We start from the raw sequence: 27,367 nt of genomic DNA, 5'->3' as shown, positions 1-27,367 counted from the left end.
TTAACTGTTTAAACCGATTATTTAACTGAAATTATAACATATTGAATATACTAAATTAGTGCACAATGTTTAAAGTTTTTTTTTACGTATGACCTGTGGCTGTTTTGTGTGTATATAGTGTATGTTAGGCACGGCCAAATCGGAAGGAGGGAGTAAGTATTTTTGGCGAAGTCCCTCATTAAAATCTACTAAAATTCAAGTAAGTATCCACTCAATACAAAATGTTCACCGATTAGTATTTAAAACATGGACTTTCTAACTGTGTACGTTTTTACAACCGATATATATATATATATATATATATATATATATATATATATATATATATATTAAGTTATGTGATTTATAATTGTAAAATTTTAAAAAAAATTTAAATTTAAAAATCAAAATTTAATTAAATTAAAAATCAGTTTCATAAGAAGGAACAACAACAAAGTCAATTATCTGATAATTGCCTTTGTTGTTATTCCTACTTATGAAACTGATTTTTAATTTAATTAAATTTTGATTTTTAAATTTTAATTTTTTTTAAAATTTTTAAATTATAAATCACATTACTTAATATTGAATTAGCTCTAGGGCATTTAACTATCGAGCTTATTATATATCTAAATTACAACGAGCATTTCCTGTATTTTAATTAAACTAGTAATTTCACTATTACATTAAAATACACTTAGCTCTTTAGACTATTATTCTAATCTCCTTTAAATTATATATATATATATATATATTGTTTATTGTTATATAAACATGCTCACATCCCGCTGCTACAAATAGCCACTTGTTTCAATCAAACAACAGATATCATCAGGCAGCCACTTGACTATTCAAAAGTTCAATGAATAATGGATTTTTATTTTAGGTAGGAACTCTTTAGAGGTTGGAGTTAAAAAAAACTTAAAACACAGGACTTTAATTAAATAAAAAAGTAAAAAGGGAGAGGCAATTTAAATAAAGTTAAAAAATTACAATGGGGAGAGAGTGATTGAGAAGAGAAAAAAGGAATAGAGACAGAAATAGAGAAAGAAAATATAGAGAAAACAAAATAGAGAGAAAAAAGAAGAGAGAAAAAAATATATATATATACATATACATATATATATACATATATATATATATACATATACATATACATATATATATATATGATATGGAGAAGAAAAGAAAAAAAGAAATAAATGGTTATAATAAAGAGAATAAGAACTAGAAGGAAAAGGAAAGAATAATGAGATCTAGTTAAATAGGGAAAGAGAGAAAGTAAGAATTTGACAGTGTTTATTAGTTTATTATTGTTTATTAGAAAAAGAAAAAGAAAAAGAAAAAAACCTGCGTGTCAACCAATTTATGAACAATTATACAATTCAGTAATGAAACATATTATTACAAATACAAACAGAAGATACAATCCAAGCGTCATTAATGAACGTGTCAAAAAAGGCAGTGAATGTATTCGGCTAGCATATTTATCCTCTTACATACGCCCACGAGTAAAATCAACGCAATTCAAACATACGTCTACTATTAATTAGGCCCTTTATGCTAAATGATATAAGTTTAAAGTTTTCGCGTTTTTATTAGATAAATATATGAATAAAAGAAGAAAATAATGATAAAACAATATTAAAATTATTATTAATAACAATAAACATAATAGTGATAATAATAATAATAATAATAAAAAATAAAAATAAAACAGAATAAAATTAATATTTATTATCTTTTTAATATAACATATTTAGCCACAAGAGGGGATTAAATAAATTAAATAGGTCCAATAATTATAAATAAAAAACTACTAATATTTATGTATATAAAAAAGAATACAATACAAATATATATATATATACACACACACACACATATATATACCCAAATATACACACACATACACACACACATATATATATATATATACATATATATATATATACATACACATACATGCACATAAGTAAAGGTGTAACTATACTATTAAGTTGGAAGTTTAAGCTATTTAAGTATAGATATAAAGTCATATTAAATCACAAAATAATACATTCAATACCAGATTACTAATAACACAGATACAAGTACACTTACCTATAAATATATTCAGGCAAAATAAGTAATTAAATCAACGAAATACTCAAAAATAGCGACGCACAGGTAGATAGTACCCAAATTAAAAATAAGATACATATGTATATACTCACATAGAACCAACCGACATACTAATAAGCACATATATACATATATATATATATATACATATATATATATATATATATATAATCCTATGTATACCCATACATACAAAAAATACACAAATATATGCACACAATCATATACTAATAAACAACAACGCACACACACATATATATACTCACACATAAATATGTATAATTTACATAAATTATATATATAGAAATACATAAGAATACAAATAATTTGGCAAGGGTACAGATAGATGCATACACACATAGAAACATACAAATGGATTGAATAAACATGGGAGGGTATACCAAATAATATAGAAATATATAGATCTAAGTACACACGGTCATAAAATAAATACATAGACACATACATATACACATAGACACACAGGTATATAAGATAGGAGAAGTAAAGAATGAAATCAGGAGAGGAGAAAGTATATTAATAGAATATTAATAAATTATAGAAATCAGTGACAATTTTTAATTTATTTAAATTTTATATCTAAACTAAATTACTTAAAAGATGGGTTTTATAATGTTTGCAATTAATTGAATTTTCGTGCTTCTTATTTGATAATTTATCTCTTTCTCTAAAAGTAAGTATAAATAATTTCTCATAAAGACATAGGTAGCAAGGCGAGTTTAAAGATGAACAGGTTTTCGCTTTCTTTAAAATTTTCCAATTTACTATTGGGGAGTAACCTTGCTCTACTAGTTCATTGTAATATTTAGACAAGGAAGTTCTATTTTTGTACTCATTATTTTCAAAAGAGCACTTGTGACCGGTTAATCTGTCTTTAAAATTGTTATTTGTCATTCCTATGCAATATTTTTTTTCATTCGGATTTTCCTTAGTAGAAATAGTTGCTTGGTACACTACAGAAGTAATTTGACAATTTCCTTTAAGAGGGCATTTTGATTTAATTCTACAGTTACAACTTTCGGTAGCAATGGGTGTGCTATTTTTGTGTAATATTTTGTTATTATGTTTTTTAATTATTTTTTCAAGGTTTTCATTACAGCTATAACTAAGTTTTATTGTATTTTTATTGAAAATTTTATGTAGTATATTATTAATAGGGAAGTGCTTTTTAATTAAGTTTAAGAATTTCATTCCTAGATTTGTTTTAAGTTTCAGATTAAAAGGGGGATTGTAGCACAGGATTTTTCTCTTACGGTTTCTATTTGTATTTGTGTTTGGGTGTGTTGGTTCTATGAACTCAATTTGGGTGTTTTTGTATCCACTATCCTTAAGGGCCCTGTTATAGAAATATTTATGTTTATTAAATGTTTCAAGATTGGAAGAATTGTCACTGATTCTTTTACTAATGGATTTGGGGATATGCCTAATGATAGATTTTGGGTGATTTGATAGGGGGTGTACATAAATTGGGTTTGAGTTTTCCTTCCTATATGGTTGGTAGATGCCTTTCCTTAAATCAAAGTTCACATCCAAAAAATTTACAGTTTTAACATCTGATATAATATCCACTTTTAATTTAATTCTACGGAATTCATTTAAGATAATCTTTTTGGTTCTTTCACATTTAGGGCCGTTGGATTCCTTGATGATAATCAGTCCATCATCACGATACAAGTCTATATCCATGACATTGATGTATTTGGTTAAGTTGTATAGTATGAATATACCAACTAAGTCTGTCATTTCAGCCGAATCCAAAGACCCCGATGGAAATGTCAAACAGGTCATTTTGATCTTTTTTCAACCACTGATCATTTCCACTAATTAATGTAGTATTTCTACATGTCCGTATAATTTCAATTTCAGTGTCTTTTATATCAGACAGGAGTTTAGCAAACTCCATCACCTCTTCGAATAGTTCCTTAGATATGGAGGGATAGTAATTCACAAACTTTTTTGACATGTTCATTTCTGACGCTTGGATTGTATCTTCTGTTTGTATTTGTAATAATATGTTTCATTACTGAATTGTATAATTGTTCATAAATTGGTTGACACGCAGGTTTTTTTCTTTTTCTTTTTCTATACACTGTCAAATTCTTACTTTCTCTCTTTCCCTATTTAACTAGATCTCATTATTCTTTCCTTTTCCTTCTAGTTCTTATTCTCTTTATTATAACCATTTATTTCTTTTTTCTTTTCTTCTCCATATTATATATATATGTATATGTATATATATATATATATGTATATATATATATATATATATATATATATATATATATATGTATATGTATATATATTTTTTTTTCTCTCTTCTTTTTTCTCTCTATTTTGTTTTCTCTATATTTTATTTCTCTATTTCTGTCTCTATTCCTTTTTTCTCTTCTCAATCACTCTCTCCCCATTGTAATTTTTTAACTTTATTTAAATTGCCTCTCCCTTTTTACTTTTTTATTTAATTAAAGTCCTGTGTTTTAAGTTTTTTTAACTCCAACCTCTAAAGAGTTCCTACCTAAAATAAAAATCCATTATTCATTGAACTTTTGAATAGCCAAGTCGCTGCCTGATGATATCTGTTGTTTGATTGAAACAAGTGGCTATTTGTAGCAGCGGGATTTGAGCATGTTTATATAACAATAAACAATATTATCAGCTCTTTTTATTGAGCACTATCTAACAACCTCGTTGAATTCATTAGTCCATTACTTTTGAATATAAAAAAAACCCGAGTATATATATATATATATATATATATATATATATATATATATATATATATATATATATATATATATAAATGATTTAAAAACTGTCTAACAGGCTGAGCAAAGTGACAAGGAGGTCCATCTTGTTAAAACACTGTATCATGTTTCAAGTTTAATTGTTCAAGTTGGGAATAAAGTAATTCTGCAACATATCTAAGTAGCCGTCGCAGTTAATGACACAATTTTCAAAATTATGGCCCTATGATTCGATTTATTCATAAAGCACACGTCACATTAACTTTAAGAGATTCCATTACATGTTCAACGTTTGGGTTTTAAGTTCCCAAAATTCGGCAATTATGCCTGTTTACCTTGCCACGAGTGTGAAATGTTGCTTCATCAGAAAACAGTAAATTACTCACAAATGCATCATCATTGCTAAATTTTTCATTAAACTGGTGACAGAAAATTAGCCGTGCATAATAATCCTCTTCTAACAACTGTTTATGTAATTGCATTTTGTAAGCTTTCATATGAAGTATTGCCCGCAGAATCTCATGCACAGTAGACTTTGGCAGGCCAAGCTCCAATGATGCCCGTCTTACATATTTTCTTGGACTTACAGTAAAGGATTATTCTATTGAAGCAACATTTTCGTCACTGACTGTGGTTTATAATGGACAAGGTCTGTCTTTTTAAATTGTTTCATCCATTTAACAATGGTGTTCCTATGAGGCGCTTTTTTATTGTATTCAATTCTAAACTTCTTTGTACAGCAATAGTAGATTTAAATTCAGCGAACTTTTTATTTAATTATTATTTATTTATAAATTTAAATTCAGTTTACTTTTTCCTCAATTAAAGCCATGGGATCAAATTGAGTCTGGAAAACAAAAGAAAACGTTTTTTACCTATTTTTCCTTATCTAAAAATTGTTACGAATTTTGTGGGGAAAAATTATTCAGTAATTATAGTTAAAGCTAGATACATGAAACGTTATAACATTTTTTACAGATTATTTCTATCGAAAATATAAATAAAGTTATAAATGCGCACGAACTTTATGGGCACCATATATAAATATATATATATATATATATATATATATATATATATATATATATATATATATATATATATATAGATATATATATATAGGGAGAGAGAGCATGAGAGAGAGAGAGTAAATGGGAAACATATATATTCCAAAATTCTTGATGTTTATAATCGTATAGTTTATTCCTTTAAATCGGTTGATTTATACAATTCTTGACAGTATCTGTTTCGGAGCGCAAAATGAAACACTTACTCATTGTATAAATTAGTGAGTATTGTATGCCCTTTAATCATCAGAAGAAATAGCAACAATCAATCCGTCAAAAGGAATTAAAATTTGATTTAATATGATGAAAATCCGAAAATTGGAAGAGAAGCTGCTGATACCTTTAATTCAACTTCAGTATGACGTGATGGAGAAATATAAAGGTAACTGCAACATTAAGTGTTTTTTTCTATTTATTTTTGCTACGCAAAGCTATAGAGTGAGATAAAAGATTAAATCATCAGAAAAAATGTTAAAATAAATAAATATAATAATAATAATAATAAACTATTATAATAACAAATTATCTTAAATAATATATAGATAAAAAAAATAATATGTTTAAAATCTATTAAGAAAATTTTTTATACAATTCTGCTTTCTATATAAGAAAAATCTGGCGTTTACCATTCTGGAGAAAAAAATTGTTGAAGAATAATGATTTTGTATAGTTTTATATTCGCTAAAAAAGCAACCTTATTTTTCTTCCATTTATTTACTGTGCCTTGTGTATATCGTTACTTACCAATTGTTAAAAGCACACTTTCTTTTGTATACCGAATACACAATAGTATATGTCAGCATATCGAAGACCACTAATCAGCTAAACCTTATTTCGAAATCCAAACATGTATTGCATTTTTGAAAAAAAAGTTATAATATTTACACCACAAAAATCATGCTCCTCTCATTTCACCATTAACCTGCGAATCTATTGGCAATCTCTATGTGAAGGAAACATTTTACAATTATGGGTTTTCTATTCTTTAGTAATATTACCATGACATATTGGATGAGACATCCACAAACAATTCTCCAGATATATGTAGTCGAACTATTGAATCTTTTCGTCGAAGTCGGGTATCTGCAGGAAATTTCGAATGCAAACATGTTTTCTTTCCCTTTTTCTCGCTATGTTAGTAACTCTCTCTCTTACTATCTCTCAATCTCTTTCCCTCTCTTTCTGTTTTTCTCTATCGACATATATATATATATATATATATATATATATATATATATATATATATATATATATAAGAGGGGTGAGAGACCCATAACCTCTAATAATGAATCGTAATCTCAAGTTATCAGTTATAATGTTGAACATTTTTCACCAATAATATGTTCAAAACAAAAACAATAAAACAACAATTGACCACAAGGAGCCTTGATGCAATAGATAGAACATTTGGGCACACCCAGATGAAAAGATACTCTTCTTTTGGTCTAAGGTTCAGTTTTTTAATGCGGATAAAAATCAGGAGACAGTTACAAATTAGTATTACTTCTACTGAGTAGTGACAGAGAGAAAGATAGTGTTGATTAAGTATATAATCACTTTCGGAGGAAATTCAGTTAAGAATCACTTTTGGAGGAAATTCTGTTAAGAATCACTTTCGGAAGAAATTCAGTTAAGAAACACTTTCGGAAGAAATTCAGTTAAGAGTTACTTTCGGAAGAAATTCCGTTAAGAATCACTTTCGGAAGAAATTCAGTTAAGAATTAGTTTCGGAAGAAATTTCGTTAAGAATCGGAAGAAATTCAGTTAAGAATCAGTTTTGGAGGAAATTCAGTTTAAAATCACTTTTGGAGGAAATTCCGTTAAAAATCACTTTCGGAAGATATTCAGTTAAGAGTTACTTTCGGAAGAAATTCCGTTAAGAATCACTTTCGAAAGTTATTCAGTTAAGAATAAGTTTCGGAAGAAATTTCGTTAAGAATCGGAAGAAATTCAGTTAAGAATCACTTTCGGAAGAAATTCCCTTAAGAATCACTTTCGGAAGAAATTCCCTTAAGAATCACTTTCGGAAGAAATTCAGTTAAGAATCACTTTCGGAAGAAATTCAGTTAAGAATCACTTTCGGTAGAAATTCAATTAAGAATCACTTTCGGAAGAAAGTCCGTTAAGAATCACTTTCGGAAAAAAATTCAATGAAGAATTAGTTTCGGAAGAAATTTTGTTAAGAATCGGAAGAAATTCAGTTAACAATTACTTTCGGAAGAAATTCAGTTAAGAATCAGTTTCGGGAGAAATTTCGTTAATAATCGGAAGAAATTCCGTTAAGAATCACTTTCGGAAGAAATTCAGTTAAGAATTCGTTTCGGAAGAAATTCAGTTAAGAATCACTTTCGGATGAAATTCAGTTAAGAATCACTTTCGGAAAACATTCAGTTAAGAATCAGTTTTTGAAGAAATTCAGTTAAAAATCACTTTCGTAAGAAATTCAGTTAAAAATCATTTTCGGAAGAAATTCAGTTAAAAATCACTTTCGGAAGAAATTTAGTTTAGAATAATTTCGAAAGAAATTACGTTAGGAATCACATTCGGAAGAATTCTGTCAAGAATCACTTTCGGAAAAATTCAATTAAGAATCACTTTCAGAAAAAAATCAGTTAAGAATCAGTTTCGGAAGAAATTCCGTTACGAATCACTTTCCGATTAAATTCAGTTTAGAATTACTTTCGGAAGAAATTCAGTTAAAATCACTTTTGGAAGAAATTCAGTTAAGGATCACTTTCAGATTAAATTCAGTTAAGAATCACTTTCGGAAGAAATTCAGTTAAGAATCACTTTGGGAAGAAATCCATAAAGTCTGAAGCAATATATTTGTATTGTTACGAATTGCATTTTAATCGTGGCTTAGTAACCACAATATTTAAAAAGCAACCGTATATTTTATTCTGTCTCTGTAACTATACACCAAACAATAACACGCTTAAATATTGGCAATGAAAAAGATATAGCTGATTGTTTTTAGCCTCAAATAAATAAAACTATTGAAAAACAAAATAAGAGAAAACATACTTTTTCCTCTGCACGGTTTTTAATTATGCGCTAAAATCATTTTCGTTTCTTATTTTCTGACTTTTTTTACCAGATTTGATGCTTGTTATCAACTTTTGCACGTTGCGAAGCTGTTATTATTTCAGTGCCAAAAGATTTTGGCAATAATGGTGAACAATGTACTACCAGCTTCCAGCCAGAATAAACAAAAGTATTTGCAAAAAAAAGGGCTTGCTCGCATCTAATGGTATTAAGTAACACGAAACAAAGATATAACAAATACAAACGATAACTAAAACGTCAAATTGCTGTAAACAAATGGGTTTTTTTTCAGATAGTGGATTGGCTGACATTGTTTATAAAGCTCATACATTCTGTTACATATTGCATTGCTAACAGCATTCTCACTTAGAATAGTTATATCGATTGCTTATGTAAGGATTATTGAAGTAGAGTTTCATGAGTATATAAAACGTCGTCTTCAAGATAATTTAATCACATACTGTAGAATGTTTATATAATGATATTATACGTCGGAAGAGCCAACAGTTTTCTTACCATTTTATTCCACTCGGATGAATGATACAAGATTTTAATAACATTGCTAAAAATATGTTTAGCAATGTTATTCTTTCTAAACATATATTTTTAACATGGATTGAAAGTTTTATCTCCCTTTTGCAAATACTGATCGCTAGAGGCTCTAAGAAAGCAACCCCTGTCACAGACTTGTGTCAATAGCTGTTATATTTCATTGACTTCCTACATGCAGTAGAAATTTTACTGATCAACATTTATCGGCGCCGGTTATACGTTTTTTCAACCGATTCACTAAATTCCAGCCCGGTTAAGAGACAGGTGTTTCTATTTCAGAGATGTTATGACAAAGTGCTTCCGGAACTTTTAAGACCGAGGCATTGTTTATCTCTGTTAAAAGCTCATTGTGAATTAATTGTGACTATATAGATATATGCATTTTATAGCACGAGAAGCCGGCTTGTTTAAATAGTACTACTTCAAGATCTTCATTTTTTAGTAAAATAATAGTGTGGATCCAGTTGCATTAGCTCTTGTAGCCCGTTTAAATCTCTCAATTAGTTTCGTTCCTTTATTTTGTTGTCCTGATTTCTATGTCACAACGTAGTATCGTCTTATTTCTCTGCTGTTGGTTATAAGCAAACTTCCCTGCCTTATCAACATTTTTCATTATATTGTTCGATGCTATCGTTTAATTTCTGATCCTACAAGTGTTATAACTAAGCGGATCTTTGCACTTTTAGAAAGAGAGAGAGGAGAGAGGGTGGTAGAGAGAGAAGCAGAGAGATAGAGAGAGTAGGTCAATAACGCTTCATATTTCGGAAGCGGCCAGCAGAGTATAGCAATTTGTTTAATTTTTACATAAAATTCAGGTTTATAATATTGCTGGTGTGGATTTTGGCATTATTAGAACTTGTTTCGGAAAATTTCGAGCAACGAAAAATAATGGTTGTTCGTTCTCTTTTTTTCTAAATAATGGCTGTTCGTTCCTTTTTTATAGCAATGTAGATATTCTATTGTTTTTTTTTAATGTTATGTTTATTTTCCCTATAAATTATATTCCATAGCATGTTATTCAAAAATGTTTTTTTTTTATTACAATTTGACCCCCAAAAAGGCACATTGCCACTTTGGGTATGGGCTACTATCAGGGAATCAGCTACAGGGATACTATATAGGGAGTTGGGCAGTAAGATGTCAGTTCACGTTACACTTGAACTTCTGCGTATCAGTACAGTTGCAGAAGCAGGAACTCGGAAGGGAATTCCAAAGTCGAGCGGTTCTGGGGAAGAAACTACTGGAGTAGAAGGCTCTCTCACATCAAGCTGTTTGTAGGGTTTGTTGGCTGTATTTACGTCGAGGAGGCAGAAGTGCTTGCAGTTCGTCAGAGCATTCATCATTGAAATGCTTGTAGAACAGACAGAGGGATGCTACATTACGTCGATTGGACAGAGGCTGAAGCTTAGCTTGGCGACTCTTTTCTGAACCGTGTCTAGGACAAGATACTAGTAGAAGATGCACCAGCCCATATATATGACACAATACTCCATACGTGGGCGAATGGTGGTCTTATAGAGGTACAGGATACTTTCCGGAGTTAATAGCATTCTAGCACGGTAGAGAGAAATTACATTTTTCGCAACGTTTCTGACAATGCTCTCAATGCAATTTTTCCAACTCATGTTTTCTGTGAACATTAGGCCGAGGAGTTTAAAAGGTGTATTTTCAGATAAATAGTCTTTGACCATTGCTATTGGTGGTAGAAAAGGTTTCTTGTAGTTATTGAAGGAAATAAGTTTAGTGTTAGCAGCATTGAATGTGACCATCTACAGTTGTCCCGATTCCACTACAGTTGGGAGTTCATCCTCTAGTGTTTTTGGCATTTCTCGAGATGTGTTCATTTGTTTTCCTGTTGTGTCGGTTATAGATAGTGGTGTAAGCATATATACCTATCTCACAAACAAGTTTGTCAGGCATGTAATTTATGAATATTAGGAATAATAGACGTCCAAGGATAGACACCTGGGGCACTCCCGCATTTATACCATATTGTTTGAATGTACGACCATTGATGACAACCTCGATTTTTCTGTTTTCTAAGAAGGATTTGATTATGTTAAAAGTTCTTCCAGTTATACCGTGTGATTTGATTTTCCTGAGAAGACCTTCATGCCATACTCTGTCAAAAGCCTTAGATATATCTAGAGCTACCGCTCTACCCTCCCTTGCATTGTCAAGTGAATGAAATATACGGTCAGAGATTATAGTAAGGATGTCTGCCGTGGAACGGGCTAGCCTAAATCTGTATTTTTGGTTGGTCAAATGTTTAGAATCTGCAAGATGATAGACTAGAGCAAATATTTTGGCGAAAAGTGGGAGAAGGCTAATAGGGCGGCAATTTACTGAGTCAGTTCTTTCGCCAGAATTCTTGAAAATTTTTACCACAGAAGCAGGTGTCCAGCAGACAGGAAAGCAAGATTCATTAAGACGTTTGTTGTAAAGTTTGGAGAAAAACGGCGCTACTTCGGCCGATCACTTTTTTAATAGCACAGCTGGGATGAGATCGGGTCTAAATGCTTTTGAAGTGTCAAGATATTTATGATGGGATGCACCTGAGATGGGATGATTCCCAGATCGTCTAGTGTGGCGTGTGTCCGCAAAGGTAAATCAGGGAGGGGGTTGTTTGCAGGGTCCAGTGTGGAGTTGGAGGCGAACCGACTGCAAGCATGTTAACTTTATCGGTTGCTGAGAAAACAACCTCAGGATTGTTGGATAGAGGGTGAATTGTTGATGTCCCATTATTTACTACACTGTTGTAGATTTTCCAGAAGTCACGGGTTCCTAATTTCTGTGCTTCGCTGCGTTTTTTGGTGGTTTCAATACATTCTCTCTTAGCTTTCGCTGTTTCTTTCTTACAGTTATTTCTGTAATCTATATACTTCTGTCTGCTTGAACCGGATTATGTCGGTTAAATCTGCAGGCGCACAGCTAGAAGTAAACCATTGGGGAGAGTGGGGCTTGCTATAAAACTTCCGCGTGCGAACATGTGATTCAATTGCTGTTTTGATGTGCGCACTGTTCAGCAGGAAGTGGTAAGATATTTTCACCATGGGGCGTCTCTGATGAGATCCCTGATGGCGTCGCAATCAGCGTTTGTATGATATCGTGTTGTTTTGAGGAATGGTTCTTCCGTTTTGGCTCTAGAGTTTAGTGCGATTTCAACAATTATCACTACATGATCAGCCTTTCCAACTGACTTTTGGAATTCGTAACGCAACCATCGGGGACTGTGGTCATAAACTGATCTAACAGTTATGCTGGTTGTTCTTGCTGGTCAGGGAAACGGGTTGGAAACGTAACCGTCTGTGATAGGGAATGAGATATAGAGAAGCTAGGTGGCGTACTACCAGCTGTGTCGGTGTAAGTAGAAAATCCACGCCAGTTGTTGTGGTAGACATTGGAGTAACCAAATACATGCACGTGTGCGCTAGTGTCGAGGGAAAGAGCTGTATCTATGCTGTCGGAGACTTTGTTTATTAAGGTAGAGACCTGGGTAGAGGACGAGCGGTAGAGAAAATAAAAGTAACTAATGTTATGTTGCATGTTAAGTCTAAAGCACATAAAGGGTTGATCGTCACATAATTCTAGTTTAGTTTCTCTAGGCAAGGGGAGGGCATTTCGAATATAAACTCCAACCCCGTGCATATGTTTGTCAGAGTACTTACGGCAGAGTAGGAGATACCCGGACATAGTAAAGTAGTTAGAGGGGATGGAGGTTATTCTCACTTAGTGCTAAGATATCTGGGGTGTTTGTTAGGAGAAATGCTTCAACGTCATTTACATTAGTTCCAAACCCATGGATGTTTGTAAATGCAAGCCCCAAGGGAGGTTGCAATTTGGTGTTGTTCGAGTTTTGCCCCGGTTTAAGCGTGATTTTATATTGTATTGTCATCATAATTTGTGTTTTAAGATTTTAATCTAGCTAGTGGTGCGGAACAAGTTGTTGTGCAGAATACTAGACATGCAATACAAGTAGACCATCAGTTGACCCTCCATCTACTAGGATTGTGGCTTCAGGAAAGCCCAACAGGGATGAGTGCAAGGTCTCTTTTTCCATGCGGGAAATGGCACTTCAAAAATCCCGATATTATTCAATTCTTGATGGAGCCGACGTTCTAGGGCGCTACCAAAGAGTTAGCGCTCTTGTACTACCAGTCGTGAACAGCAACCAGCAACTGTCAATCAGGTACCCTCAACCCATCAGACGATGGTCAACCCAATCTACCTGTACTCGCATTCCCAAGCGCCCAGTTCTGAGGGGTGGTATGTGTCGGGAGAGGGGAAAATCGACATTGAGTGTTTGTCGAATCTCTGTGATTCGACTCTACGCCTGGCTAATAGGCAAAGAAGAAGTATGGAAGTCGGGCGTTAGGCAGTGGTATCTACTCCTTAACCAGTTTAGGTTTGCAGACCGATAATTTAGTTGAGTCATCAGCTCTAGGAATGTTGTCGTCCAAGACTGGAGATTCCTCCGTCCCCTTAGGTTTAGCTTCAGAGTCTTCCTTCTCCTAGACGGATGACCTGGGAAGATCTACGGGTCAATCAGCACGGAGAGGGCTTCCCTGCCCCTGGTTCATACTCCAGGAATTTCTGCGACCCCGCGTGAGTAGTTAATGTTACTGTTGAAATTTACAGCTATTCAAGAACTTTACATCAGAGGTCCAATAATGGTGTGTTACGTTAAAGTATTTTAAAACCCAGCTTACAATTATATACGTTTTCAATCTTCTGATATTCCTGTCCAGAGATTCGCTTGCATAGTCCCCTTATTGAGGAGAACTCCACTGAACCTTGCTCGTTTTTTTAATTCCTCAAATCCTCAATGGATACATAATAGTTCCATTGCTATTTTAGTTTTTCGTAAAACAGATGTTCTTCATTACCCTAAACAGTTTCTCCTACCTGACGATATTCTCTACTTCGACATTTTTACTATCATTCCATGTATAGAGTATTGCTTTATTTTGATTGGTTTATCCCTGCATTGCTAAAGAGGTCTTGCTAAAGTGCAATAATGCATTTGCATATTAATTGACTCACTGCTATCTCTCCAATATTTTCTATAATTTCTATTAAGGCATGTGTTCATCTGGCACTTTTTATCTATTCCTTGCGTCTTTTGTTCTAATCCTATCCCAGTATATAAAAAATCGTTAGACTCGGTTGACATCAATTTGATATTTTAATACCTGATTACAATATAAATTTCTATACAAGAATCTTATTTATGAGAATCGCAACCTCGTATAATTGCTTCGCTGCCAGTTGTTGGCTCACTGGCTATACCTCTGGATGTGTAGACTAATATCATTGTATCTGCAACTTTTGCAATAATTATGGTTTGCTCGTTAGTGTATATAGTAAGTGGCTTAACGCCTTGTCCTAGGGCTATTGTAATAAAAAAAACAATGAGTCGTCGCCGTTTTTTACATTTCAATTATGTTTAAAGAATGCTTGATGAGCTAAAATATTTGAATCCCAGAACTACCGGAATTGTTAGCAAAATACAATATTGTATTTGAGCAATTAAATTATTATCGATTACCGGAATATTCAACGGCCATATTGTTACAATAAATAATAGGATTACTAATGCCATGTAAATAACAAACAGATTATCTCTCTCTCTCTCTCTCTCTCTCTCTATATATATATATATATATATATATATATATATATATATATATATATGTATGGCATTATTTCGATTTGCTAACACTTTTATACCTTCCATTCATTTGTATCCATTCTACTTTCTTCTTTCTACCCTTTATTTTAATTCAACCTTTTTCACGTCTTCCATTCACTTTCCATTCCCTACAATTCGCTGTACTGCAGACAACAGCTAGCGTTAGTGTTTACTGTATTCACAATTTTACAATTTAAGAACATCGAATACGAGCGGGCCGATGTCTCTTTTGTCGAAAACCGGTCGTTATCCAGTGCGTAATACCCACTTACATTGGAATAAAACTAAGCAATCATTCTCTTTATGTCAGAGTGAAAATTCCAACACGATGAAGACACCTTTTTCATTGCGTTTTCCTTCAGCATCCGGGGAAATAGATGTTACGCGTGTATCATTATAGACATTGACAAATAAATAACGACAAAACCAGAGTGTCTCGTAATTCTAGATACTCACGTATGTACTATAATAAAAATAACTCAAGGAAAATAAAAGCCAGAAATTCTTTCTAAGAGTAACCTTGTACTTGCCTCAACCAATATGCCGCATTTTTGTCATTTAAATTCGTATGATTTATATAAAAATTATATTTGATAAATTATAAATAATAGTGTATGCATTTTAGTATCGAGTGTTTTATTTTTAAATCTGTTTAACGAGCAAAAATTGTCATTGTTTATTGGCAGTGAAAACTAATGACTGTGAGATGTCGGCAATCTACTAAGCTTACAAAAATCTTGCAATTAAAAATGTTTATATTTATAAAGAAATCTCTGCTCCCCCTCCCAAATATTGTTCGAAATACGCACCATGAGAATCATCCCACATTTGCCAATACCAAACAATTGCATTTGTATATTATTTAATATGAGTTCATGGAGAGGAGTATTATTTATTAATGTTTATTTATTGCTGACTATTATCCTCATCTTTTTTTTAAGATGAGTATAATAGTCCACAATAAATAAAAATTAATGAATAATACTCATCTCAATGAATTCCAATTTATTAGTATATACCATTCGGTACGAACCCGACCATTGGAGATCAGATAATAAACATGAATTTATAAGACCAACATATTCAACTTTGATCGACCTTAGGGTCTCTGGCGCAGTTGATAGTGATGTTGAATCTCTGCGGTTCTAGGTGAGAATTGTCTAAAGATAGCGGTTTCAATCCTACCCAAAGCCGGCCAGAGGAATACTTGACCTAAACGACAACAGTGATGGAAGGCAGTAATTGCAGTGAATTCAGTCAGGAGATTCAGAGTTCCTATCACTCGCGGTTACAATCTGACGAAGGCCAGAGGAATAGTGTGCCAAAGCGTCGTGAAACAACTTAAAAAAAGATACTGGTAATAGTCCGCATTAAATAAAAAAAAGTAATTGTATTTATCTCAGTATCATAAATATATTGCGTTCTGGTAAACATTTATGACGTGACATTCACTTCAGATTTTACCATGCGATTTGAATGTGAATTTTTATATCGTTTTAATTAACTTCCCTTACTCTTTGACATTTAAATACTTAAACAACGTTTAATTGTGAGTTTCAATATCTAACTGACTTAAGCAAATAAGGCATAAACCTTTATAACTATCTGCTAATATTTTCTCCTCTAAAAAGATAAATTTTAAATTCATTGAATTAATAAAATTTGATTTATTTGTTCTATCTTGTATATCGAACCATGTTTTATTTAGGTGGGATAATACTATGCCAGTAATATCTTGTAAAACTTATAATCTAAGGGTTCCATACCAGTTGATTGTTAGATCATTTTAGTCTGAAGTATATATATATATATATATATATATATATATAAACTGCGTCAATCGTTTCATTGCAGATTAGTAAAATATCATAAGTTCACTAAATATGTGTCAAAAAATAAAAATTAGATAATCAAATGACTGTTTAAGGTTAGTTATTTCCCAAAATATTATTCAAATTCATGCGATATACAAAACGTTGTGACATTTTCATCTGTATAAAAGAATTTCCACTGCCTATCGCTAAATTACAGGTATCTTAAAATGTTGCATTAGGGCAAAAATACAATGTCTAATATGTTAAAGAATAATAAACAACAGCACATTGTAGGTTCTAACCCTAAAAAAATTAATTATTTATCGCCATATCAATCATATCTAGGTTCTAATCCTCCAAAAAATTAATTATTTATCGCCATATCCATCATATTTCAAATAACATTAAACCAGCATTTGCCCCCCTAGGAAGTTATTTGTTTTATCTGAAAAAGAGTTACGGTTTCTTGCGGCATGAGCTACTTTTCTCTACAGGCCATCCGTTGAAGTAATTCGCTCTCCTCCCTCATAAACACCTCTTTTGAATGCTGACCATATATATTCAATGGGATTAAGATCCGGAGAACAAAGTGGCCAGCACAGTAGAGTTTTTTCCAAAGAAACCCATAGATTCAAGGAACGCTGCACTCGCCCTTGCAGAATGGAATGGTGCATTGTCATGCAAAAAATCATCTGAATTGACAAGTAAATGGAAGATCATCTAGCAATGGTGGCAAATGTTTATTCAAAAAGGCAGTGTACGCATTTCTGATAAGTTTTACACCCTCTAGAACTCGGATGGTCCAACCAAATTATCCCCAATGATTTTCGCCCAAACCAAACCTACACTTTCTTGTTGGCAGTGAACTCTCTAAAAGGGTTGGAGTGTCCGTTAGAGTTCCAAACTTTGGCCCATGCATCCGGGCCGTCAAGTGTAGCACAGGTTTCATCTATAAATAGGAAGTGTTGGAAATCAATTTTCATGTAATTCTGTGTCCACGCCATTCGTTTTTCCGTATGTTGTTTGCTAAATAGAGGCATTGGAATTGTTATAATTTTCCTTGCCAACACATTAAATTGCGGCTGTCTGATTGCGATTCCACCTCTTGCAAAAATGGAAGCACTTGTACTGTTTGGGTTTCGGTTGATTTTGCTACAAATTTTTCGAATATCACGATGTGAAAGAGTTTTCCTGGTACCCCCACCATTTCTGGATTTGGTGTGAGGATTGTTCGGAAATGAAACCAAAGTTCTTGGATCCCTTTCCAGCTCAACATCTAAGTCTTTGATTAAAAATCCTTCTGCTAGTCCATAGTTTCCTTTTCGATATCTGTTAATCGCTCCTTTTTTGGCATTTACTGACATCTGCAATAAAGTAACGGGCAGTATAAATTACTTGATAATAAATTCTAGAATATCACATGGATTTGAATATAAGTTTGGGAAGTAACTACCCGTAAAATAGTCGAAAATAACTGGGGATAATTTGGTTGGAACATTTGATAAGATATTTTTGTGACGTATATTTAGTGAAATATTAATATTTTACTAATCCGCAGTAAAGCAGTTAACACAGTTTATATCTGCCTATATTATAGGAATATATATATATATAAATATATATATATATATATATATATATATATATATATATATATATATATATATATATATATATATATATATATATATACAGGGTGTCCCAGAAGTCGCGCACCATATATTTATATTTATATTTTTTTGTTTCAGATTTTATTCCTCATTAGAGTAAAAGATAGTTTTATAAAGAGAATCGATGCATGTATTCAGGCTGAAGGTGAACAATTTGAGCATCTATTGTGATTTTGATTAATAAAGTTGATATTAATTTATATTCATATTGGTTTTTATATAAATCTACATGGTGCGCGACTTCTGGGACACCCTGTATATATATATATATATATATATATATATATATATATATATATATATATATATATATATATATATATACGGCACAACAATGTTGACACACCAGTTCTCGACGAATCACCGAAGTTAATTAACATTGGGCTTGGCGAGTACCTGGTTGGTGACACGATGAGGAAACTAGGCACTGTGTATACGTGCCGAGTCGTAGAAATGCCCAGGTTTCTATCTAGGAGAACATTAGTTCACAAGGATAGATGCATCTGCAGTCTTAAGACATGCATATAGAAGAAGAAAAGTTATGTAAAACCGGCTGTATCCTACATACACTGTCTTGGGGCAGTCATCTGTACTGACAAAGATTTACAGTAATACCAAAAAAACGTGGTAAGTTCTACAAAAACAATTCATCACTATAAATAGGTCATCTGTGTAGGATTCCGAGCAACTTAGTCTTAAATCGAAATCTACGGGTGAGTCTATCATATGAAAATGTATAAAAATGAATACGAAAAGTATAAAAGTTTATAACTTTTCCACATGCTTGTTTTATTCCTGATGTGCAGGACTACAAAGATTTACATAAACACTCAACACATCTTTTTCACAAGAACATGTTTTCATCTGTACCTTCGTTTTTTTTTCTAAGAATAACGAAATACATGCACGAGATATGAGGGAAAAGGAAGAGGAATAAGAGAAGTTACAGCAAATATCTATCTAACATTTCGAATTCTTACGTAAACATTTATTCAAAAAGAGGACAATAATCCAAATGCGCTAAGAGATACATAAACACACATACATAAATGTACATACTCATATGCATACATATACATGCATAATCGTACGCAGATATATAAACCTAAGTAGAAAGGGAAAGAATGATAGAGAGTTACAGAGAAACACATGTGTAAGTGAACGACAGAATATTAAGAACATTACCTTTGAAAAACATATTTTGGGGGAAACACACAAAAAGTATATATAAATTCACTATATATATATATATTATATATATATATATATATATATATATATATATATACGGGGTGAACGAAACTTTAAATTCCCTGTAAAAAAAGAGGAAAATGTGACTCTTTATTTAATATAGTGCCCCGGCCGACAGCAAAGCTCCCTGCTGAGAGAAAATAACAAAATAATAATATACTTTGTGCCATACATCTTTGTTTTATTCATCATCAACAATGTTATCCTAAAAGTTGAGAGAAAACATATCAAGTGAGCCCATGCAATAATGAGTATTCATATTTTAGGGAACAGATAGTAATACCCCGAAGATGACGGAACTGACCTATGGTCACGGGCATTGTTCCGAAGGCCTAGTGAACAGCTCACAACATTTGTAGGTACGTCTCTGTGGGAATTCTAAAGAAGACTCATCTAGACATGGTGGAAGTGAAAATGTCCATGCTGATTGGTTGAAGGAAACATTCCAGGTTACCCTGCCCCGAACTATATCATTATGTGCATAGCCGAAAAACGAAAGAGAGAGAAAGCCAATCATTTATTGAGTTGCAAGTTCGATTTCGAAGTTGGGGGTGAGAATTTGACAATGATCACTTACACCCCTCCCAGTGATGCCCTGTATCACTAACACTTGAATATAAAGAAATAAAGAAGGAAAGAGAGGGAGAGAGATAGAAAGTCTAAGGAATAATTGTCGACTTACTTGTGAACGGAAAACAGAAACTCTACACACACACACACACACACACACACACACACACACATATATATATATATATATATATATATATATATATATATATAGTTTTTTTGATTTAAAGTAAATCAGAAGACTACAAAGAAACTGATATTGTTTTCTTTACTCTGTGAATTGTGTTGTCTTCTTACCGGAAGGCGAAATATTAATTACTGTTTTCTTTTAACAAAGCGACGGCATATCAACCCTCGGCCTCGAGCGGAAGACTGCCCAATGCAACACACGGGTCCTATTGCAGTGTAAAGGTCACATCTGGTCATTGACGATCAGAAAAGTAACAGGGATGAGATCAGAGTTCACATTTTCCGGTCACATCAATCTTCGAAGTCGACATGAAAGTCACCACGAAAGATATATTTGAGTGTGCTCAAGAGTGTTGTGATCCCGTGGTGCAATTACTCGGCCGCTGGCAAACCCTGGATGTTGGAGAAGACTCAGCGCCTGTTCACTTGTCAAGGGCCTGGCTTAATAAAGAGTGCTACGCCTTTGTACTATTCTCTCACTTCTACCCTCTCCCTAAACATAACAAACTGAGCTTCTTCATTTGGTCATACATCGAGAACATAACCAAGATAACCTCTCACAACACAAAAACCAGCCTGATCGCTGCTATCAACCGTGTAAATCAATTTATCTTTAATGTTTTTACAAACGGTTTTAAGGTAAAGCTGCAGCGTTGTTTTATTTACGACTAGCACTTTAACGTTCTGCAGAATATCACATATAAGTATCGAACGTGGAAAATTGAAAAAATCCGATAGATGAAGGAACATTCAATTTTTTACCAATGTCCACACCTTGGTACAGCCTAACTGGGCTTATGCATTTCTGAAGTACATGCACGAGGAGGCAGCGTATCAAATTTCAATTAAGGTTTCGAAAACACAATGCGATTTCTGTTCATACAACAACTGAATTATAATACTACAACACTAACTAAACACTAACTAAAACATTACTTTAAGGAATGGTATAACTATAATTCTATATAATAAACAACACCAAATCTACATTGCAATGTCGATTACATTTTCTTGTGAATAAAATTATTGTTGATCAAAATGAAAAAAAAAACAAGAGAATGCGACAACTTAAGATTAAAAAAACATGAGTGCAGAAAAACAGATATCATATGGTCATTTTAACACAAGTGTTTTTATTTTCTAACCCAGATTATAAAACTGTTAAGAAATACGGAGAAAAAGTCGTACTATTGTTACAGTTCTTATGCTCCGTTATTTTTTCTATCTAGTAATCACTATACTCAGTGTACACTTTCATAATACATGTATGCTATTGAAGCACGGCATGACGTGTTCTTCTCGTAAATTTTATTATAATAAATGTATCAGTTCAGTTATCAATTAGAATTTGATTTGATCTCCTTTAAATGTATTTACACGGATTAAAATGCAGGCATTACTCATCGCCTTACAAATTTACATATGTGTATGTAAAATATTTACGGTAATATATGCTTGCTGAAAATACAGGGTTTACTGGATTGTTCAGCAATATTGTATAATGCAAGATTCAAAATGTCCACATTCTAATTGATTTTAAAAGCTTTCGGTAGATTTAAAATTATGCAAAAAATCAATTAAATAAAAATTTGGGAAAACGCATTATAGTTTGTATACGATTTGGATCTAAATTGAAAACGCAGTATTCTTTGTATACGATTTAAATGGAAATGGCTGTTATATTACATCATATATACTCTATTTAAACATATAGATTTCATTCTGATACTAAATCTAAACAATGCATAAATCGGAGGGAAACAGTTACTGGAATTGATCATATAATAATTTTCAAAATAAACTGATAGAAATCGTCATGTATATTAATATATATATATATATATGAATGAATACACATACTCATACATATACATTTATAGGTTTAGAAGAACTAAGTATTATGCTAAATATATTGCACTTTGTTAATAAGCAAATTAAATAGTTTGACAGCAGATAATCTTGAATGCGACGTATTTTCGATCTTGAGTATAGAAATAAATACCCAAAACACATTACAATATCCAATATCTAAATTGCATATATAGTATTCCTTAATTGGAATTCATTTTCGAGATTAGCATTATATATATTAATTTATTTTTATTTCGGACTATTATTCTCATCTTTATTAGCAGTTGTTTTCATCGGTATTTGTTGTTGCTTTTCACGACGTTTCGGCCAACTAGTCCTCAGACCTTTGCCAGATGGTAACCGCGACGGATAAAAACTTCGAATCTCCTAACTACATTCTCAGGAATGTCCATCTGGAGCCGTAGAGAATGAACGTATCTATCAACTGCGCCACGGGCTCCGTAGGGCGAGCAAGGTTGGAGTCTTTGATCTTATAAATCCACGTTATTTATTATCTGATCTTCCATAGTCAGGTCCGTACCGATTGGTATACATTGTCTGAAGATACCCAAAGCTTGTCAGAGCTTTACTTGGCCCAAACATTGTGAGACGACATCAACTACGGATGGCAGTGATTGCTGATAATGCAGTTGGGAGATTCGAAGTTCCTATCCGTCACGGTTACCATCTGACGAAGGCCAGACGAATAGTTGGCGGAAACGTCGTGAAAAACGACAACCAATAAAGATGAAAACAACAACTAATAAAGATGAGAATAATAGTCCGAAATAAAAATAAATTAATATCTAAATTGCAGTTCAAATATTGCGAAAGTTATTAATGTCTTATAAACACGCAATTTGCATATTAAATGCTGATTTATTAATGAAATATATCATTTATCTTATTAAGTATCAAAACATCAGCAACAGAAATTAAATCTACACATGCGTTTTTGCCTATAAATTTGTCTAATAAAATATTATCTGCGTCAAATAGAGAAAAAAAGTTCAATTAAATCCGTAAAATCGGATTAGATCTACATTCATAGTTTTTCGAGTATATTTATTTTCATAATGATCGTTCAGAATATTTTTCTCATGTGATTATTAATACAATTAGAACATGTTAATTTCGATCACAATAATTGGCACGTTTAATGAAGCTGGAAAAAAGTGTTGCTCCTGAGATGCAAGCACTTCACAAATGGGGTGTACAATTTAGTTACACTTAACTAGAGATTACTAATCCTAATCTGCATATAGCATATGACTATAGTGTTTCTATTGTCAGTGGTAAAATCTGAGAGTGTTATACGGAATAAGTCAGAGAGGGTTGCAACGTTGGTTGAAGTGAGTATCCCTATTGATGGAGGTCTGAACACAGCTGGTATGGAGAAACATACCAAAATACAGTCTCATGTATAACGTGAAAAGAAATTAGAATCTTGGATAGATATCAATAATACCAGCTATTATAGGTACCACAGGGTTTATGAATAACAACCTGCAGCAGAATCTAACTAGTATTCCTGATGAACAAAGTGCGAAAGGCATCCAGATAGTTGCACTTAAGGGAACAAAGAGAATACTAAAAAAGAGCTCTCGGTTCTTTCAATAAAAAGCAGAAAAATGTTTCCAGCTGGTTTGGCTGGCCTATACCCCAGCGTTACAATTTTCAAAGGAAGAAAATTTGTAAAAATGTGCTTTAGTAAATGGTTGCTTTCCGCAGAAGAAATCTTATATGTTATATCTGGTTTTAATATAATATCATGAAAATATAATAACACATAAAACAATATGAAAACATTATAATATCTACGAACATGAAAGGATGTCCATAAACTTTAATCCATGTAATAGATCTTTATACATATCCACACACATACGCACACACACACACAGACGCACCCCCCATATATATATATATATATATATATATATATATATATATATATATATATATATATATATATATATATATACATATATATAATATGTAAAGTGTTAAATTAAAACATACTTGGAAAATCGATCTTTATAATACAATAAGAATCGATCTTATATGAGAATAGCTAAATATGTGAAATAACGTTATACCTACTATAATAATATAGTAATATAACACTATGGAGGATTGCTTATTCCAATATAAATATGATGTTATTATCATAAGTTTTCTTCGAATAATATTCAAAAGACAACATCTACAAAATATGGCAAACACAATAAACATTTAAATAGTGGGCATCTCTGATCAATTGCTAGAATTTAATACACATCGAATATATGTAAACTTTTACTTTTCATCTGTCGAGTTTTTTTTAGTTTAAGTGACAATGGATAGTTTTCATTATTTATATTACAAAGAAAACTGTACCTATATAAAGTACATGCACATATATACACATATATATGAAGGTTTATAGAGAAATATACATGTATATATATATATATATATATATATGTACACATATGTACATATATATATGTAAATATATACATATAAAAAGATTAAAAAGTAAAATAAAACGCCTAAGACTAGTTATACACATACATACATTTATATATTGTTACATGAGGGTTTTTAGTGATAATAGTACGGATGACATCTATATTCATAATAGAACTGTCTGTGGCTCTATGGATATATTACAAAGTAAAAAATATAATACACACCATAATTGTTCTATATGCTTCAATAACTAGTGCGAGCGATTCTACGAAGATAAACACGAATAACTTTAGAAATCCAGCCGGCGATATTTGACGATAGAAATACATGCTTGTCCCGTTAATTATATAAAGGCATAAATTCGAAATTCCGTTCAGCTTCGCAAGCTAGGGAGTAATATCATGATCAAACTAGCAAAACACTCAAAGAAAACCAATTTGTCCCTTCTTTGTAGGCTTGCTTTTACAAATATCCGTGTGTTTAGAGGTAATTCATATGATGTAGATTTTTTTTCTGTTAGTAAACTTCTTCGAATATAAAACCTTAAGTGATAAAATCTTATATTCCATAGTCCTCTCTAACAACTTTAACACGAGAAGATACCTCCTCTCTTCCGTTATGCCTCGGATAAGTATATGCATGGGCTTTGTGTGAATATTCACAGCACCCTCCCTTAAACTAAATGGTAACATACTTAATCGGATGACAAGAATTTTATATTTTTGGACTAGACTCTTACCACTGCGTTACTTACTTATCTTTCCTCTACCATTTTCATCCAATCAGGATTGTACCATAATCGTTCGTATCTCTGATAATATACATGCATCATTCTTCTAAGAAAGTAGCACCCAAATACCAGTGGCTGGTAAATTTAATGTTCACCATTAAAATTAGCTGAGCTTCTCATGTTCATCAGGTGCAGCCGGACGCTCTTTTTTTTTTGTTTTACAAGGTCACCACTTATCAATTCCCGGATGCCAATCAGGGATAAGGGTTATTGCCTGTACAGTACGTTGTACGTTAGTGATGAGATTACATAACGTGTCTACTTAAGGGGGCGGTTCATCAGGAATTTGCTTCCGTTGGATTTGAATACATCCAAGTTGTAATCAGGTGGGAAACCGGCAGACGGAACAGAGTTCCACCGGCGTGCTGTTCTAAGAAATTAGTTGTGTTCATGGAATCTATGTTTTGATTTAGGCAGAGATAGAGAGTGGGGAAAATTTTTGACAGTGGCTTTAGCTAGACGGTTTTTTTTTTCGTAAAAGATTTGCGAGCGGGGACCAGAGATTGGAACTCAGACGATCACTCGCCATGGAAATAACGGTAAAACAAAGAGAGGCTCGCAACGTCTCTTCTGTGGGAGAGAGGTTGCACGGAAGAGAAAAGGGCATCCCCCACTAAGCCAGTAAGTCTATTTTGTAATATGTCAAAGCAGGATATGCTATTGTTAGCAGCTCCTGCCCAGATATGGCAGCAGTATCCTATCCTTGGACGTACTTGCCTTTTATATAGATAGATAATTGCATCAGTAGTGAGATATCTTCTGGAGCGGTAGAAGGAACCCACCATCTTTCCAGCGACCTTGGCAACAGACTTGATGTACGTGTTCCATTTCAGATCAGGAATAATGTTCAAGCCCAGAAGCTTGTCAAATCATTGAGCTTCTCCTAGGCGAGAACCATCCATTGCAATTGATGCCAGATGGGGATCAGAGCGTTGATGATGTAAAGATAGAAGCTTGGTTTTAGACGCATTAAAGGTAACCAGCCACGTCTTCCCCCATTGAACTACACGCTCGAGATCAGAGGAGAGAGAATCAGAGAGAACTTTGTCATTTACAGCCTTGGATGTGTTGCCGTAGATGGTCTTGTCATCAGCATAGGTGTCAACGAATGATTTAAGTATGTGTTGAGGGAGATCATTGATGTAGATCAGGAAGAGAGTTGGGCCCAGGATGGACCCCTGAGGGACTCCAACATTAATACTGCAGGCCTCTGATTTTTGTCAATCGACCAGTACTCTTATGAGCCTATTAGAGAGAAATTATTTAATAGTCTCTCTATAGCGCATTCCCTCACACAGGCAGTATTGTTCCCAACCCGCCTACCTAATCTTGAACTCAAGCAGCATTCACATCTGGACTTATTCCTTATCACAGTACTGGCCACAGTCTTCTTGGAAATGCAGACAACTAAATTGTATCAGTGGGTATCACACTTAAATCTCAATCGTTATGTGAGAAGCTATTGTTCAAAACAACAAAATAATAAAAGAGGGCATACTAGCATGAGGTAAAAGAGAACTCATCAGTGTTGATATTCGTCTTAATTCCACCTTG

The sequence above is a fragment of the Euprymna scolopes genome, chromosome 25, assembly GCF_053919585.1.
Source record: "Euprymna scolopes isolate OS-2025 chromosome 25, ASM5391958v1, whole genome shotgun sequence".
NCBI lineage: Eukaryota > Metazoa > Mollusca > Cephalopoda > Sepiida > Sepiolidae > Euprymna > Euprymna scolopes.
Note: the sequence above shows the minus strand (reverse complement) of the source record.